This window comes from Mustela nivalis, assembly GCF_964662115.1.
Source record: "Mustela nivalis genome assembly, chromosome: 2".
Taxonomy (NCBI): domain Eukaryota; kingdom Metazoa; phylum Chordata; class Mammalia; order Carnivora; family Mustelidae; genus Mustela; species Mustela nivalis.
Genome location: NC_139021.1, coordinates 66,801,450 through 66,821,087, shown reverse-complemented (window position 1 = coordinate 66,821,087; position 19,638 = coordinate 66,801,450). Strand labels below are relative to the sequence as shown.

The 19,638-nt window shown below is 39.0% G+C and overlaps 1 pseudogene across 1 annotated transcript; it reads left to right on the top strand.

Annotated features, from left to right (window-relative positions):
* The first annotated feature begins 16,841 nt into the window (after positions 1-16,841).
* LOC309859292 (mRNA decay activator protein ZFP36L2 pseudogene) lies at positions 16,842-18,147 on the top strand (annotated as a pseudogene). The gene has a single exon. The product of its transcript is annotated as an mRNA decay activator protein ZFP36L2 pseudogene (transcript).
* The last annotated feature ends 1,491 nt before the right edge of the window (positions 18,148-19,638 follow it).

The following is a 19,638-nucleotide window of genomic DNA, read 5'->3' as shown; positions in this document are numbered from 1 at the left end:
AGTCAGAGCAGAAGTGACCATATCCAATATGATGAATACTGTTATGCTGAAAATAGATAAAAAATAAATTAAAAAAAGAAAAAAGAAGTGACCATATCCAAACTTCTGTCTCAAAACAGAGATTGCATTCTGTTCTCCAGTGAGCTCTCTAGGCCACACTCTTTCTGTTTTTGTCTGTGCTGCTAAAGGGCAAAATCCTGGGTTGTGCCCTTCCCACAGTACCACTCCCAGTGCTCACTTCCAAGTGACAGACAAGTCTCTGCCCTTTGTGCTTCTATAACTGCCAGTCACCCCCTGTTCAATTGTGTGCCCCTGCGGCTCCAGGTTTCAGTCTGGGGGCTGCCCTAAAGTCCTATCCCCACTGCTAGCTAATAGGCCTTTGTGCCTGGTTCCTGGAGGGGAGGCTTTTGTGCTGCAGAGGTGCAGGATCCTGGAGGCTCCTTCTCCATTCCATTTATCTTCCAATATTTGCCCTCATAATCATAGCTCCCTGCTTCATACCTCAAAACCAACCACCAGAGGTATTCTGTTTATAGAGATCTGGATATATCTTCTTACATCTCAGGCTGATTCTGTGGGTGTTCAGAGTGGGCTGGCAGCTATCCAGCTCAATTCAGGAGACTGGTTGAATTAGAGTCCCCTACTCTACAATCTTTGCCCCCTCTCCCACAATGTGACTTTCAAAAGTTAAGCATTTGTATGATAAATTTCTATATGGATGAAAAATGATGCTAACAGTATAAGCTAGACATAGCTGACACCTAGCACAAACGTTGTGAAGTAGACATAACATGCTTAATATAAAATTTTGCTCTCTATACATTTTCCTATGTGAATTTTCTCACCCTATCATTGCTGCACTGTCCTAACCTCATGTCCCACAAGGCACAGAGTCCATGGTCAATCATGAGAGAAAGGCAAACACAAGAACTACTCCCCTCAACATATCCCAAGTGCCTCCATCTCTAACATTTCCTTCTCTTATATGTAGATCCTCTGGATCCTAATAGATGCACAATAAAGTCTGCCTCTACAAAAAATGAAGAACACAAACTGAGTGCACTATCCTCTGTGATCTGTAAAGATCTTTTTAAAGATAGGATTTTACACATCTATAAACATAATAAAAAATATAAATAGCCTATTGAAATTAACACTTGGGAGATACATACTGACATCAGGAGAGTAAATGGAGCAATTATTTTATGCAAGTGATGTAAAACTAAAGGTTTTGTGGAATCAGGACAAATTTATTATTTTTTCCCCTTTGATGTCCCAAAGTAGGTCAGATCCTCTCTAAGAGACCAGCCCTTGCCAATTACCCTGATGTCTCCAATACAGATGAGAGATAACTCTTACATATTCTTTCATTTAGAATTTTAGATACCTGCTTTTGACTCTGAAAACTGGGCTTTTGGGGGGGGGGCACAATTTTCTCAAGTGTCTAGGGACCAAAATAGATCAAATTATTTCCCAATCTACCTTTCCTATCCCTACCCAGAATTCCTACTTTCTCTCAACTAATAGGTTAGCTATAAAAACAAGTGTTAACTCTAATATCCATGTGAGTCACTGTACTGCCTAAAGAGGTCAGAAAAATACAAAGAAGTGAGAGAAGACAAGAGGAAATGCTTCTTGGCCATAGCAGAAAGCTGGCACTTTGGAGAGCTGAAGGACCTAATATATAGCACACAGCAGATGAGAAATGAGTTAAGTCAAAAGCCAGTTATCTAGACAACTTTCACTTTGCATTGTGGGGTCTTCCCACCATTAATGTATCTATAGCTGCCTCTCCCCACCCTGTTTCTCACTTGAATGATCACAGGAGAGTAAGCTTGTCTTCAGGAAGAATGGGGTCTATTAGACTAGCCAGGTAGCATCCATGTGCTGACATGTCATTTCCCAGTGTGTTTTCTGAGAACAAGTTTCTCAAGATGCTCAGGTGAAAAATTATCCAAACCTTCTGGAAAACTGTAGAATTTGTCCCTACTTAAGATTCACAATGAATATTTACATTTTCCTAACTGGTTTGACCTTGGGACCCATTTATTAAGTAGTTTTTATTACTATACCAAGCATCTTATATTCTATAGAACATCTTCTGGAAAGAGTTGAGTTTATGCATTTGAAATCTTCTTATTAATGTCTATGTTTTAGGTAACTCCACAAAGTGGTGAAGTGGACTTTCTGAATTTATTAGCCCCAACAGCTTAGAATTCATTTCTTCTGCTCTACCTTTCTGAGTGAAAGAAGTGCTGTTTTCACCATATACACAGTGTTCCCTGCTGAAATATACGCCTGAAATGTATACTCTGTTCTCTTTCTCAGTGCCAGCACTCTGAAGGTCTACCCTACCCTCTTTCCTTAGCCAGCTAACTTCTGCTCATCATTAAAGACCATTCAGTCACCAGGTAGCTGCATAGTATTCCATTGTGTATATATACCACATCTTCTTTATCCCCTGGGCATAAAAATATATGTTTATAAAAAATAAAAAAATAAAAAAAATTTTTAAAGACCATTCAGTCATCACTTCTTTTGGGTCCTGTAGGATGTCCCAACTTCTCTACTTCCCACCAGCCCTAAACTCTCTCCTCCCCCAAAATTGATCAAGTGTCCCTTATCCACACTTATCTCCACCATTAAGCAAATAAAGGTAAATAGATACTTCTTTATTATTTGCCTGGTGCTTAGAACTTGAAGGTAATTCAACAAATGCTTGGGAATAAATTTCCAACTAATATACTTGCTCTTGAAGGGCAAGTAATATTTTACTCATATTTCTTATTCTAGCACCATGCAAGAAGTTAGTAGCTATCCAATAAATATATTAGCTTCAAAAATACTTTTTGTGTATATTCCATACATATCCAGCTCCTCACATCTGCACAAGAGTCAAAATATTAACTTTCTGGATAAATTAATTTATATATAATAGAAAAGGGTTGATTTGATAGGGAAAGGTGAATCTTCTAGTATAGAGAAAATATGAGATGTTCATCCTCCTGACACTGTTCCACTTTTGCTAATTAGTTCAAAAGAAATTTTTGTTATGAAGTAGGCGAGGAGGAAGGAGACCATTTTTCTAGCCACTGTCCTCTGCTTTAGATCTGGATTAGGTTTATGCTAAAACTATAATAACCAAGAAGGCCAACCTGTGTGCCAAAGAGCCTCTAAAGTTAAACAGTGTGGGGTTCTATGTGCTGTAAGCATTTCCAGCACTCTGGACAGCTGCACCTTTCTTCCACATTTTCAAAGTAGAATTTGTACTATGTCCTGCCTGTGCAGAAGACAACCTGGGGGACTGCAGGCAAATTAATTCACAAAGAGCACTAAAATTTGCTACGCATGGCAATTTCATTGTTTCATCGCTCATGTGAATTTGAAGTGTCCATTTGAGAGACACAGTTATAATTAACCTTAAAACAGGACTCTAGGGGCTCCCAGATCTGAGTCAAGGAAAACCATATAGCACTGAGGTTGAGAGAACAATAACACAGCATAAGCTCAGTCACTCACCAGCTGTGTGATCTGCAATAAGGTCCTCAGCTTCACTAAGCATTTATTTCCCAGTCTGAAAAATGGTCATTTATGGCTAAAATTAATTGGAATGGTATAGAAGTTTTCAGACACTTATTACTATAGAACCATCTCCCCTCTCCCATAATTTGAGCAGTAGAGGATGGAGGTGTGCAAATTGTTGCTTTCTCTCCAAATTAAGGTATCAAGCAACCTATTGTAGAACCATTGTATCTAAAAGAACTGCCAAACTTAAGTTTAAAGAACTGACAAGAGCCTATGGGGATACAAAACACCAGCTAGCCCTAACTGCAAGTTGATCATTTACCACTGGCTGGGTGAAACGTCAGACAATGGAGTATTTTTCCCAGGGTACTTCTCCCTTCACCTGTTCTTCCTTTCTTTTGCATGTTTATGGGAGAGGCCAGATGGTTCTATAGAAATAAACGCAATAAAAATATTTAATAGGGAAGCATTTACTGCTTATTTTATGAGTTACTTTTAAGTGTTGAATTAGTTCCATTTGCATTTGTCTTAGAGAACACTGGCCATCACTTCCTTTTTTTTTTTAATTTTTTTTAAAGATTTTTTATTTATTTATTTGACAGAGAGAGAGATGACAAGCAGGCAGAGAGGCAGGCAGAGAGAGGGGAGGAAGCAGGCTCCCTGCTGAGCAGAGAGCTGATGCGGGGCTGATCCCAGGACCCTGGGATCATGACCTGAGCCGAAGGCAGCGGCTTAACCCACTGAGCCACCCAGGTGCCCCTGGCCATCACTTCCTTGAGCTTGTTTTATAACAATAGTATTAACATCAACGAATTACAATTTACTATTGTCTAAAGACTTCTATACCATTCTAATTAATTTTAGCCACAAATTACCATTTTTCAGACTGGGAAATACATGCTTAGTGAAGCTGAGGACCTTATTGCAAATCACACAGCTGGTGAGTGACTGAGCTTATGCTGTGTGATTGTTCTCTCAACTTCAGTCCTATATGGTTTTCCTCAACTCAAATCTGGAGGCCGCTAGAGTCCTGTTTTAAGGTTAATTATAACTGATGATGAGTAACAGTGGTTTTCTCACTTTTGAGTTTTAAGAAGCTTTTATTCTTTTTTTTAAAGATTTTATTTATTTATTTGACAGAGAGAAATCACAAGTAGATGGAGAGGCAGGCAGAGAGGAGAGAGAGGGAAGCAGGCTCCCCACTGAGCAGAGAGCTGGATGCGGGACTTGATCCCAGGACTCTGAGATCATGACCTGAGCCGAAGGCAGTGGCTTAACCCACTGAGCCACCCAGGTGCCCCATAAGAAGCTTTTATTCTTAAAAGAGTGGGGAGGTGGGGTGAAGACCCAAATGGATTTTTGTTTATGTGGGTTATAATGATTGGTATTTACACTATTAGAAATTAAAACTTATAGGGTGATGCTTCTGTGGCCTTTTCTTTTCCAGTTTAAAACTAATATTTGACTTTTAAAGAGTTCATAGTGTCTACAGTATAAATATTCAATTCCCTTTTTTTTAAATTCTTAATGATTGATCTCAAAATAATGCCACAATTTAACTAGGATTACAATGCTATAACAAAATGTTCTGTTGCATAAGACAAAAATTATTCACATTTATAAAGCAGAAAGTAAAATAACTTTCATTGTATTTTCATTTTTCATTTACAGTTTTACCCAGTTCCTTCAGAGTAGATTCTTCTAGAAGTCTGAGAACTCACCATGTTCATTTCAATATCTTCAGCATGAGTCAGGGGAATAAGTCTTCTATTTTTTCTTTTAGTCAACAATCCATGGTGCTCCATGTCCATATTATTCAGCATATATTAGGATGGTCCAGGTGCTGGATTTGGTGCCATTACCTCAGAGAGGGAACAGAGAAGGGTCTTCATTTATTCCTTCTCTAATATTCTTCTGTATGTAGAAAGTTTTAGGGCAACTGGGTAGTACACTTGGTTAAGTATCCAACTCTTGGTTTCAGGCTCAGGTCCTGATCTCAGGGTCATGCGTTCTTCATGGAGTCTGCTTAAAACTCTCTCTCCCTCTACCTCTGCCCTTCCTCACTGCTCTGTCTCTCTCTCTCTTTTCTCTCAAATAAGTAGATTAATCTTTACCAAAAAAATATTTCTGACCTATATCATTTTCCTCCTCTCTGAAGAACTTCTCTTAACATTTCTTGCTTGGCAGAACTACTGGCAACAAATTCCCTTAATTTTTGTTTGTCTCAGAAAATTTTTATTTCTTGTATACTTTTGAAGGATAATTTTGCTGGAAATAGATTTTTAGGTTGGTGGTTTTTCATGCTTGCTTGCATGGTTTCTGAAGAGAAGTCTGATGTAATTCTTATTCTTGTCCCTCTGTATGTAGGCATTCCTCCTCATCCCCAGCTTCATTCAAGATTTTCTCTTTGTCTTTGATTTTCTGAAGTTTAAATAAAATATGCCTAAATGTAGATTTTTTAAATATTTGCCTACTTAGTGTTCTCCAGGTTTCCTGGATCTATGGATTGGTGTATGTCATTTATTTTGGAAAATTCTCAACCATTACTTTAAGTATTTTTTTCTGTTCCTTTCCTTCTTCTCTTTTTGGTATTCTCATTACACCTTTGTTCTACATTTTTAAATTGTACCGCAATTCATGAATACCCTGTTATGTTTCTTTCACTATTTTTTTTCACTTTGCTTTTTAATTTGGGAAATTTCTATTGATGTATCTTTGAGTTCACTGATTCTTTCTTTGGCTATGTCCAGTCCAATTATGAGCCCCTCAAGTTTATTCTGCATTTCTGTAACAGTGTTTCTGATTTCTGCTGTTTTCTTTGGATTCTTTTTCAGAGTGTTTATCTCTCCACTTTTACTTACATATATTTGCATGTTGTCCACTTTTCCCCATGAAGCCCTTATTTTATTAATTATAACTATTTTAAATGTCTAGTTTGATAATTCCAAAATCTCTGCCATATCTGAGTCTGATTCTAATGGCTCTATCTGTTTAGGCTGCTTTGTTTTGTTTTTAGCATGTCTTTTAAATTTTTGTTGAAACCTGGACACAATGTTCTCAGTAAAAGAATCTATGTAAATAAGCCGTGAGCAGAAGGTTTTATGTTTACCTGGCTAGGAGTTGAGCTGTATTTGCTATTTGCTCTAGCTGTAAGTGTTAAAGGTAAAAATTTCATCAGTGTCACTTTTTTTTTTAAATCCGTCACAGTCTTTGTGTTTTCCTTTAAATTTCTTAAAATAGGACTAAGGCTTATAGTCTTCTCTTGTAATCTTTTGTGCAAAAGCATTATTGAGGTGGTGGTAAGGAGTGGGGTGAGAAGTGTTTTATAGTTTCATGATTAGGTCTCTAAGCATGATACGCTCTAGTTCCATCCATGGCCTCAATCTTGTAGTGATCCTATGCCACTGGGCTTTGACCTTCGCAAGTGCTTCTCAGCCATTTCCTGTCTCTGCTTAGGTGAGACAGGGGGACTAGAGGAAACTGGAGTTCAATAATTCTCTTCCCCCAGTACTGTCAAGTCTCTGGTAAAACCCAAAGTGGTTGGGTTCTGGTGAAATAGATTTCTTTGAGGGTAGGCTTGTGTTCAGAAGTACAAAATGCTCTCGGCATATTTCAGAATATTTCAGAAAGGCTAATTCTCCTTTCCCCAAAGGAAGCTCCCTGATCCTCATTCAGAGCTCCTGATGGGATTCATAGAGATAACTCATGGAAGTGTTGGGCCCCTAAGACTCCCAGTCCTTATTTTCAACTCTTCATCATTGTGCATATTGATCTTCCAGGAATTTGTTGATTATAATTTAATTTTTCCTACCTTGGTTGACTCCAGCAGCCAGCTTCTCCAGGGCTTTTGTTCCCAGTAAGCTGTGATTCTCTATATTCACCTGTCACCAACTTGGGAGGCATTGGTCAACCTTGTGACACAACTCTTGGATGAATCTAAGAAAAAGTCATTGGTGTTCTATTTATTCAGCTTTATTCTTCTTGGAAGTGATGACTCCCAAGTTGGAAAACAGAAGTCTCATTTAGTTTTCAAGGTATTTTTTCCTCTAAGACAAATAAGAACACACACATTCTTGAATATGTGTACTTTTGATGTACCTATGCCTGGTTTTCCATTACCAAAAGAGTAGAATAACTGAATACTAAGGTATTAAAATTTTCTTTAAAGTTTAATTCCAATGCAGTTAATACACAGTTAATACATTTTAGGTGTATACTTAGTGATTTGACAATTCCATATATTATTCAGTGCTCATCAAAATAGGTGTACTTTTCATGCCCATCACTTATTTCACCCATCCCAACAGCCAATTATCCTATGGCAACCATCTATTTATTCTCTATAGAAGAAAGATTAAAGATTTTGTTTATTTGACAGAGAGCACAAGATAGGGAAGCAACAGGCAGAGGCAGAAGGGAGAGGGAGAAGCAGGCTCCCTGCCAAGCAAGGAGCACAATGTAGGGATCATGACCTGAGTCAAAGGCAGACATTTAACCAACTGAGCCACCCAGGTGCCCAAGAGTGTGTATATGTATGTATGTATGTATGTATGTATGTATATATATATATATATATATATATATATCTTTTCCCCCCTTTGTTCATTTATATTGTTTCTTAAATTATTATGTACCAGTGAAATCATATGGTATTTATTTCTTTTGGCTGACTTATTTTACTTAGCATTATATACTCTAGATCCATCTATGTTGTTACAAATGGCAATATTTCATTCTTTTTTTTATCCCTGAATAATATGCAATTGTATGTTATACCATGCCTTCTTTATTCATTCATCTACCAAGGCACACTTCCATAATTTTGCTATTATAAATAATGCTCTAATAAACATAGGTGTGCATAGATCCTTTCAAGTTAGGGTTTTCATATTCTTTGGATAAATACCAGAAATGGAATTATAGATCAAAGGTAGTTCTATTTTTAATTTTATAAGGAACCTTCATACTGTCCTCTATAGTGGCTATACGAGTTTACATTCCTCCTAAGAGTAGATGAGAGTACTTTTCTCTCAATATTCTTGCCAACACAATTTCTTATTTTTTGACATTAGGCACTCTGGCAGGTGAGAGGTGTAATTGTGATTTTGATTTGCATTTCCCTGATGATGAATAATGCTGAGCATCTTATCATGTATCTGTTAGCCCTTTGGATGTCATCTTTAGAGAAATGACTGTTCCTGTCTTCTGCCCATTTTAAGTTGGATTATTTGGTGTTGAGTTGTGTAGTTCTTTGTATATTTTGGATACTAAGCCTTTATCAGATATGTCATTTGTAAATATCTTTACCTATTCAGTAGGTTATCTTTCAGTTGTATTGTTTCCTTTGTTGTGTAGCAGTTTTTTTTTTTTTATGTAGTCCCAATATTTTATTTTGCTTTTGCTTCCCTTGCCTCAGGAGACATATCTAGAAAAAAAGTTACAATGGCCAATATCAGAGAAATTATTGCCTCTGTTCTCTTCTAGGGTTTTTATGGTTTCAGATCTCACATATATGTCTTTACTCCATTTTGAGTTTATTTTTGTGATGGTGTAAGAAAGTGGTCCAGTTTCATTCTTTTGCCTGTAGTTGTCCAGTTTTCCAAAAACCATTTGTTGAAGAGGCTATCTTTTTCCATTGCATATTGTTGCCTCCTTTGTCATAAATTAATTTACCATATAATTATAGATTTACTTCTAGGCTTTCCATTCTGTTCTATTGATCCTCTCTGTTTTTGTGCCAGTACCATACTATTTTGATGACTACAGCTTTGTAATATAGCTTGAAACTGAAATTGTGTCACCTCCAGCTTTGTTTTATTTATTTATTTATTTATTTATTTATTTCATGATTGCTTTGATTATTTGGGGTCTGTAGGAATTTCAAACAAATTTTAGGTTTGTTTGTTCTAGTTCTGTGAAAAATGTCATTGGCATTGTGATAGGAATTGCATTAAATCTCTAGATTGCTTTGGGTTGTATGGACATTTTAACAATATTTGTTCTTCCAATCCATAAGCATGGAATGACTTCCATTTGTTTCTGTTTTCTTTAATTTCTTTCATTGTTGTTTTATAATTCTCAGTACAGGCCTTTGAACTCCTTGGTTAAGTTTATTCCTAGGTATTTTATTATTTTGGGGCAATTGTAAGTAGGATCGTTTTTTTAGTTTCTCTTTCAATTCATCACCAGTGTATAGAAATGCAGTGGATATCTGTATATTGATTTTTTTTTTAATCCTGCAACTTTACTGAGTTTATTTATCTGTTCTAGTAGGATTTTTGTGACATCTTTAGGGTTTCTATATATAGTATCATGTCCTCTGTTAAACGGTAGAAGTTCTATTTCTTCCTCACCAATTATACACCTCTTATTTTTTTGTTCTCTGATTGCTTGTGTATAACTTCCAGTACTATGCTGAATGAGTGGTAAGAATGCACATACTTCTGTTGTTCCTGACCTTAGAGGGAAATTTTTTTGTTTTTCACAAATAGTATGGTACTGGCACATTGAGTATGAGGTAAGTGATGTGTTTTTCATTTGTAGACTTTTTTGAGATATGTTTCCTCTAAACCTACAAGCTTGCTATCATAATTGGATGTATTTTTTCAAATTTTTTTCTGCATCTATTCAATCGATCATATGATTTGTGTTCTTTCTCTTCCATTTTGATCTTCACTCTCTCTCTTTCTCATCTCTCTGTGTCTCTGTCTGTCCCTCTTTTTTTCTTTCTTTTTTTTTGTGATGAATCTGGCTAAAGTTTTATCAATTTTGTTGAACTTTTCAAAAAACCATCTCCTGGTTTCATTGATCTGTGCTATTGTTTTGTTTGTTTTCAGTTTCTATTTTGTTTATTTCTGGTCTAATCTTGACAGTTTCCTTTCTTCTACTTGTTTTCAATTGTGTTCCTCTTTTTCTAGATTGTAAAATTGGGTTGTTGATTTGAGATTTTTCTTGCTTCTTGAGGTATGCCTGTATTGCTATAAACTTCCAACTCAGAACACCTTTTGCTGCATCCTAAAGATTTTGGACCACTGTGTTTTCATTTTCTTTGTCTCCCTGTAATTTTTATTTCCTCTTTGATTTCTTGGTTGATTCATTCATTGCTTCATAGCATGTTATTTTACCTTGATATGTCTGTGCTCTTTCTAGATTTTTTTTCTTGTGGCTGATTTCTAGTTTCATAGCATTATGGTCAGGAAATATGCATGGTATAACTGATATTTTTGAATTTGTTGAGACTTATTTTGTGGACTAATATGTGATATATTCTGGAGAATATTATATGTGCACTTGAAAAGAATGTGTATTCTGCTGTTTTAGCATGAAATGTTCTGAGTGTATCTGTTAAATCCACTGGTCCAATGTGTGATTCAATTCCCTGTTTCCATGTTGAATTTCTGTTTGGATGACCTCTCCAGTGATGTAAGTGAGGTGTTAAATCCCTCTTCTATAATCATTTTATTATCAATTACTACCTTTATGTTTGTTATTAATCATATTATGCATTTGTTTATTCTTGTGTTGAGTGCATAAATATTTACATTTGCTATACCTTCTTGTTGGGTTTTCCTCTATATTATCAAGTAGGGCCCTATTTTGTCTCTTATTATCTTCTTTGTTTTATTTTTTAATTTTTTAAAAAGATTTTATTTATTTACTTGACAGACAGGGATTACAAGTAGGCAGGGAGGCAGGCAGAGAGAGAGGAGGAAGCAGGCTCCCTGTGAAGCAGAGAATTCGATGCAGGGCTCAATCCCAGGACCCTGGGATCATAACCTGAGCCGAAGGCAGAGACTTTAACCCACTGAGCCACCCAGGTGCCCCATCATCTTTGTTTTAAAGTCTGTTTTGTTCAATATAAGATTCTCTACTGCAGCTTTCTTTTCAAACTTATTTGCATGATGAGTATTTGCCCATCTTTTACTTTCAATTTGTGTGTATCTTTAGGTATATGAAATGAGTCTCTTGTAGGCAGCATGTAGGTTTTTATTTTTGTTTTATCCATTCCATCACCCTACGTCTTTTGATTGATGCATTTAGTTTATTGATATTCAACATAATTATTTGAAGGTATGTACTTACTGCCATTTTGTTGCTTGGTTCATGGTTCTTTTTATAGATCTTCTTTGTTCCTTTCTTCCTTGTTCACTTCTCTCACAATAATTTACCTCTCTTTAGTGATTTACTTGGATTGTTCTCTCCTTACTTTTTGTATAAATATTACTGTTCTTTGATTTTGCATTACCAAGAGGTTTGTATATAACATCTGCATACAACAGTCTATATTAAGTTGATGTTTGCTTAAGTTTGAACCCATTTTTGTCTCATCTCCCTGTCATGTTTTAGGTATTTAATGCCATACTTTACATCCTTTTCTTTTGTGAGTCCTTTGATTGATTTTTACAAATATGCTTACTTTTACTGCTTTTGTGCTTCCTGCTTTTCTTAACTTACGACCTTTCCTTTCCACTAGAAGAGTTACCTTCAACATTTCTTGTTGGATTGTCTTAGTGTCATGAACTCATTTAATTTTTATATGGGAAATTCTTTATTTCTCCTTCTATTCTGAATGATAGCTCTGCTGGATATACTATTTTAAGTTGCAAGGTGTTTTTTTCTTTTTTCTTTTTTCAGCATTTTGAATATATCATGCCACTCATATCTGGCTTGCAAATTTTCTGCTGAAAAATCAAGCTTGCAGGGGCACCTGGGTGGCTCAGTCATTAAGCATATGCCTTCATCTAAGGTCATGATCTGAGGGTCCTGGGATGGAACCCTGCATCCAGTTCCCTGCTCAGCAAGAAGCCTGCGTCTCTCTCTCCTCCCCACTCCTGCTCCCTCTCATTATCTGTATCTCTCTCAAATAAATAAATAAACTCTTTAAAAATAATCAGGCTGACAACCTAACAGGGTTTTCATTGTATGGTACTGTTTTCTCTTGTTTCTTTAAAATATTCTCTCTTTACTACTACCTTTTAGCAGTTTTAATTACTGTGTGTCTTGGTGTGGACCTCTTTTGGTTGATTTTATTGAGCCATCTCTGTGCCGTCTCATTCTGCATTTCTATTTCCTTCCCCATATTCAGGAAGTTTTCAGCTATTATTTCCTCAAATAAATTTTCTGCCCCCTTTTCTCTCTTCTTCTTCTGGGATCTCTATAATGTCAATGTCATTATGCTTCATGGTGTCACTGGTTTCCCTAAGTCTATTCTCACTTTGCCTAATTTCTTTCTTTCTTTTTTTTTTTTCCACCTGTGCAGTTTGCTTATTTTCCATCGCTCTGAGGCCATTAATTCATTCTTCTGCTTCCTCTAGTCTGGTATTTATCCTATCTAGTGTACTTTAAACTCCATTTATTGTGCTCTTCATTTCTGATTGGTTCTTCTTTATCTGTTTGTGAGGGTCTCACTGACGTCCTCCACTCTTTTCTCAAACCCAGTATCTTCATGATCATTACTTTAAATTCTCTATCAGGCATATTACTCATCCCTATTTCATTTAGCTCTCTTGCTGTGATTTTGTCCTCTTCTTTGATATTTTTTCTGTCTCCTCATTTTGTCTAACTATCTATGTATGTTTCCAGATATTAAGAAAGTTAGCTATGTCTCCTTCTCTTGAAAGTAGTGTCCTTATGAAGAAGAGGTCCTGTGGTGCTCTGCAGTGTCCTTTCCCTTGTTCACCAGAACCTGGCATTTCAGGCGTGTTTCCTGTGTGTTGCATGTACCCTGATGTTATGGCTGAGCCATTTTTCCTTTAGTCCAGTTGTCTGTGATGGCTCTCTTTACTTGTTGTGGGAAGGTTTCAGTCCCTGTGGTGTTAGTAGACTAGTCTGGGGCCACCTTGGGCTGAAGTTGAGTCAGCCCAGTTTTTTGTCAGAGAAGTAATAGCACAAAATTGCAGAGTGTTTTCCCTTGAGAAGCTTTCATTGGTGGGTGGGGCTACATTCAGACCAGCTGTTTGCTACCAGCCTACTTCTGGGTTGGGTGGTCTTACTGTTGTGTGTAGTTATCTTTCACTCTCCCTTGGGCAGGACTCAGTATGGAGTGGTGCTGGCTCTTGTCAAGGCTGCTTGCACATTGCCAGTTTTGTGAAACTGCTTTGGTTGGTGTCTGCCAAGAGCGTATTGGAGGAGACGAATCTGCAGTGTGCACAGAAGAAGGATGCATGCTGATTTGCAAGGTCTTCACACTTGTCTTCTAGGGGAGGGTATCTACAGTCAGAGGCCCACCTGGATGGAGGGAGTGGGGCACACTGTTAATCAAGTTAGGTAGTGAGGTGGCTGTGTGTTTATACTGGGAGACATGGGGACTGAAATGGTGCCTGCCATTTCCTTTGTTCCTGCAGGATTCTGCCAGTGACCTAATCCCTCTAGGACATGCTCTGAGATGAGTAAACAACTTTCTTACCCATATGCCTCACACGTTTTTCAAGCTGCAACTTCTATGCTGTATCTTGTGGAACTATTTGTTCTGTTGTCTCTTTAAGGGTAGGGATTCTTTCCTATGGACCTCCCCCTCTCCCAGAGCCAAGCCCACTGATTTTTTAAAATCCCAGGTTAAAATCCCACTGATTATAAGTACTTACAAAATTTCGCCCCTCTGGTTTTCAAAGCCATATATTATGGTGATTTGTCTTGTCCTTTCAGGTTCCCCAGTGTGAGGGCCTGTTTCTCTTTCCTCTCTTTACCCATGACATCCCTTCTAGCTGCGGATAATCCCAAGGGACTGTTTAGGAACTGTGTCTCTGTCCTTCCTATGCTCTTCCATGTGGCCGCTTTTCTACACTTAGTTTAGTGGGGTTTGTTTTGCCAGTCTTGGAGTCATTTTCTGGGCTATTTACATTGATGCAAGTGTTATTTAGTATTATCTATGGGTTTAGGTGTGCTTAGGGTCCTCCTACTCTTGTTATCTTCCCAGCTATCCCAGGGTATGCTAATTTTTAGATCTAGTATATGCCACCAAACTCAGTGTGCTTCCTCCTGTAGAAAATGAGTTGTTGTTCTGAATCCATGTGAACACTGAGGGGTTGTCAGTCTTTTCAATTTTAGCTGGTGTTGTATGTGTGGTGGTGCCTCATTATTGTGATTTTATTTGCTCTGATATATTTATTAATGAAGCTTCAACTCCCCTGGTTGACTTGAAATGGCTATTGTCTGAGGGCTTTAAATTGTCTGAGGGCTTATTTTCTGTGTCAATAAGCTGTAATAATTGACATTATTTTTAAATATGAGGATATATTATTATAATAAAAGTGAATATGACTTAGAAAAATCTATCCTAGGGCACCTGGGTGGCTCAGTGGGTTAAAGCCTCTGCCTTCAGCTCAGGTCATGATCCCAGAGTCCTGGGATCGAGCCCCGCATCAGGCTCTCTGCTCAGCAGGGAGCTTGCTTCCTCCTCTCTCTCTGCCTGCCTCTCTGTCTACTTGTGATCTCTGTCTGTCAAATAAATAAATAAAATCTTTTAAAAAAAAAGAAAAATCTATCCTAGTTTTATAAATTCACTAGTATGGCAAGATTTCCATTTTATTTCATAATAAATGTGTTATCCTGAATGGAATCCAACATTCTACCAAAACAGGCATAAAGCTGCCCAGACACTTAAGTATTCCTGTGAGTCAGTCAGTGTGCAAGATTGAAGTGTCTAGCAGGCAGTTGAACTTGTGTGGCTTCTAGGTGAATCTAACTGCTGCTTCATTTTCCAGGAGTACAGGGGTTCAGAAGTGTCCTTCTCCCAGTGAAACTACTCGTGGCCCAATATCTCAGGGTGCTCACATTTGCTCTTTGGGATTGCAATACCATCCAAATTGGGAGCATTTAAGGTGGAAGTGGAGGGCAAGGTATATCTACTAATTACATAGAGTAATAGCTGGTGGGCCAAGCATGGGGAGAGACTTTGGTTGAGGAAACAGAGTGTACAAACTATATAAGAATACGAAGTGGAGTTGGGAGACAGCTCAAAGATGTACATCTGTGCTCCACTTTAAGTGAAGTGATATTAAATAGGAGCACTGTATGAGATTTGAATTTAGGGCTTAATATTCTTTTTGTTTGGGGAATGATGTGGTCCATATCTGTTAACCCTGATCTGAGTTTCAAAGTTCTGAGTAACAGTGTCTTCCTCCAGGAATCCAGACATTTTCAATTCTAGGAAGTAGTGGTAAATATGGAGTAATATTAGACTTATTCTCCAGAAATCTCTTGCTTGATATTCCACTGCTGACAACATGTCTTTTCTGGTACTGAGATCAACAGCAGGAAGGAGCACTCCATGCATGAGCCTATACTTCTGGGGTTTTAATGGGCTTCAGGAAACTTCTTTGTGAGCAGTAATGAATCAGCTGGAAATAAGAGCTGGAATTAAGACAGATTCTTTACCATTGGCCTGGTGCTGAATGACTTGGATGGACACTTGCTGTGGCAATAATAAGTCTTTAGTGATGCAAACTGGTAACTGCTCAGGACCAAGGGGTCTGAGATTTATAATCATACATCACTGAGTTTTTGAAAGCTTAAAATCAAGCCAATAATTAAAAGATACTGACTCCTAATATTTGTTGTTGAGAGATTTTTGGTTTTGTTTTACTTTCTTTTTAATCAGGGGAAATGATAGTGGGGGGAGAAGGAAAAGAAGGAAACCCTAATGAGCATCAGAGTCATTAATTATTGAAAATATCCTATGGGATTACTCTGACTTACAATTTTGGTTAAAATTGGAGTCAAATCATCACTTTTAAAGTTCAGATTTCTATTTTGGTTGCTTAAGGTTATTCATTAACACTTTAATTAGAAAACTGTGGTAGAGTACACTGTATGATTTAGTTTTAAACCCTCATTCGATCATTTGCCCTATTCTTCATTCTAAAAAAAAGGGAAAATGGGTCTATTGAATATATATTATTTATGATTCATGAGAGCAAGAACTATATCTTCCTTATTTATTGCTGATTTCAAAGCTTAGTACAGTGTCCAACACATACTTAGTTCTCAGTAAATATCAATTAAATGAATTTCTATCTTCCATATTACCTTGCTTCCTAAACCAAATACTAAGAGCTTCACATAACCGCAGCTCTGGTAAGTTTGACACCAGTTTTCCTTGTGGTGTGACATTTATTTTTAGGCACCAACTTACTTATTTAGATTGAAGTTAAAGAAAACAAATGAAATGACAAATGAAAATTACGTGTTGTGGTCCAGCAGTCTGCTAGCTGTCGCGGGCTCCACGCGGGGGGTGGGGGGGTGGGGGGAGTGAATGGGTGGGGGGGCGGACGGGCCGGGCACCCCCAAGGGGCGGAGGAGAGCTCTTTTTCCTCTGTCCTCTTTCCCCCCACTACGCACTCCCGGGCACCCTCAAACCAGGTCGCGCTGCTTCCCTTTCCCTCTTGCCTCGTCCCCCGGCAAACTTTCGGTCCCTCCCCCGCTGGTCACCCATTATTCTTCGTGGCCGCCCTGAGGGCTCCTCCGGATCTCCCTGCCTGCAATTTGGACCATTACAGGATCCAGAAACATGTCAACCACATTTCTGTCCGCCTTCTACAATATCGACTTCTTGTGCAAGACGGAGAAATCCCTGGCCAACCTCAATCTGAACATGCTGGACAAGAAGGCGGTGGGGACGCAGGTGGTCGCAGCCCCTAGCTCGGGCTTCACGCTGTGCTTTCTCCGATGGCACTGGGCCAGCAACTTGCAGGCGCTCGCCCACCCCGCGCCTAGCCCGGGCAGCTGCTCCCCCAAGTTCCGGGGCGCGGCTAACAGCAGCAGCTGTGGCAGCGGGGCGGAGGGCGGCCGGGTCTCCTATGTCACACTCAAGGAGCCATCATGGGGCGGAGGCACGGCCCTGAAGAACTAGGAGAACAAATTTGGCGGCCAATCGTTCAGCGAGAATGGCGAGTGCAGCCAGCACCTCTTGCACCTGCAGCAGCAGCAGCAGCAGAAGCGGGGCGGAGGCTCCCAGATCAACTCCCAGGCACTACAAGACTGAGCTCTGCTGGCCCTTCCAGGAAAGCGGCACGTGCAAGTATGGTGAGAAGTGCCAGTTCGCGCACTGCTTCTACGGGCTACGCAGCCTGACCCGGCACCCCAAGTACAAGACCGAGCTGTGCCGCACCTTCCACACCATCGGCTTCTGCCCCTACGGGCCGCGCTGCCACTTCATCCACAATGCAGATGAGCGGCGGCCCGCGCCGTCTGGGGGCGCCTCTGGGGACCTGCGCGCCTTAAGCGCGCGGGACGCGCTGCACCTGGGCTTCCCGCGGAAGCCGCGGCCCAAGCTGCATCACAGCCTCAGTTTCTCAGGCTTCCCATCGGGCCACCACCAGCCCCCGGGGGGGCCGCGAGTCGCCGCTGCTGCTCAACAGCCCCAAGTCGCGCACGCCGCCGCCGACACCTTCTTGCTCCTCAGCCTCATCCTGCTCCTCTTCTGCTTGGTCCTGCTCCTCTGCCTCCGCAGCCTCCACGCCCTCGGGTGCTGCGACGTGCTGTGCCTCGGCGGTGGCTGTGGCCGCAGCGGCGCTGCTGTACGGCACAGGGGGCGCCGAGGATCTGCTAGCGCCCAGAGCCCCAAGCGCAGCCTCCTCTTTGGTCTTGTGTGCCAGCAACAACGCTTGGGAGAATAACTGCTGAATTTTTAGCTGTTTTGAATTGATTTGCACCAGTGCACCACAACTCAATATGAAAAAACCATTTAACTTATTTATTATTTTGTGAAAAGTATACATTGAAATTTTTGTTCATACTGTATTTATCAAGTATGATGAAAAGCAATAGATATATATTCTTTTATTATGTTAAATTATGATTGTCATTATTAATTGGCAGAATGTGGCGTGTATGTTCTTTTCACAATAATATAGGCCTTTTGTAACTTCACTTGGTTATTTTATTGTAAATGAGTAAAAAAATCTTAATTTAAGAGATTGCATGTAATATTTATTTCATTAATTTCTTTCCTTGTTTACGTAAATTTGGAAAGATTGCATGATTTCTTTACAGAAATCTATCCTGATGCTGTGGAAGTAGTTTGAGGAATATCTTATGAGTTTTCTTAGAATGTATAATGGTTTTAGCTCATCCAACTTTAAAAAAAAAAAAGTTGACCACATACTTTGCAAGCAGGCTTAAATGTGGAATGTTTTTTGTCATTCCAGCTTTTTAAATTAGCAAGAAGAAAAATGTTTTTTGTTTATCCCACCAATTCTACTGTGACATACTCTGCATTTAAAGACATGTAGCAATAATGGGGTGGGAGAGTTAGTTTCACAGTGCCTTTGGCCAACTGCACGAAAGGAGAAGATATTTACCACTTTCTAATATAGATCTAAAGTGAAGAGGCCACCTCTTAGTGCTAAGAATGGTATGTAGTACATGAATGTGCCTTGTTTTCACTACAGAAAATTCCAAAACTTGTACTTTTTTTTTTTTTTTTTTTTTTTTTTTTTTTGCGTGTGTAGGTAGGCAGGAATGCTTTCCTGGACAGCGAATGAATGAGCAGTAGCTTTAGTTTGTATGTAGGTACAGATGGGGCACTATGTATGTATGTACTCGGGACTATTTTGACAGAATATGGTTTTTGAATGTAACAAGATAAGTCAACTTGAGTTGTAATCTATTTTGGGGAATCAGTTCACTACAAATTGTGACTGTAAACATTGTACTGTAAATGTTTTGTATTTTTCCCCCAATGAATTTTTTGGGAAAACAAAAAACAAACAAATAAAAAAAAACAACAAAAAAAGAAAATAACGTGTTGTGGACCCATTTAGTCAGTGTTTTATTTATATCAGCCATTCTTAATTTTTTAAAAGATTATTTTTATTTTTTTTTAAAGATTTTATTTATTTATTTGACAGACAGAGATCACAAGTAGGCAGAGAGGCAGGCAGAGAGAGAGAGAGAGAGAGAGAGAGAGAAGCAGGCTTCCTGCGGAGCAGGGAGCCCGATGCGGGGCTCGATCCCAGGACCCTGAGATCATTACCCAAGCCAAAGGCAGGAGCCCAAACCACTGAGCCACCCAGGCGCCCCTAAAGATTATTTTTAGGTTTAAAGCAAATATGAGAGAAAGGTACAAAGATTTCCCTTCTACCCTTGTCCTCCCCACATTATCAACATCCCCCC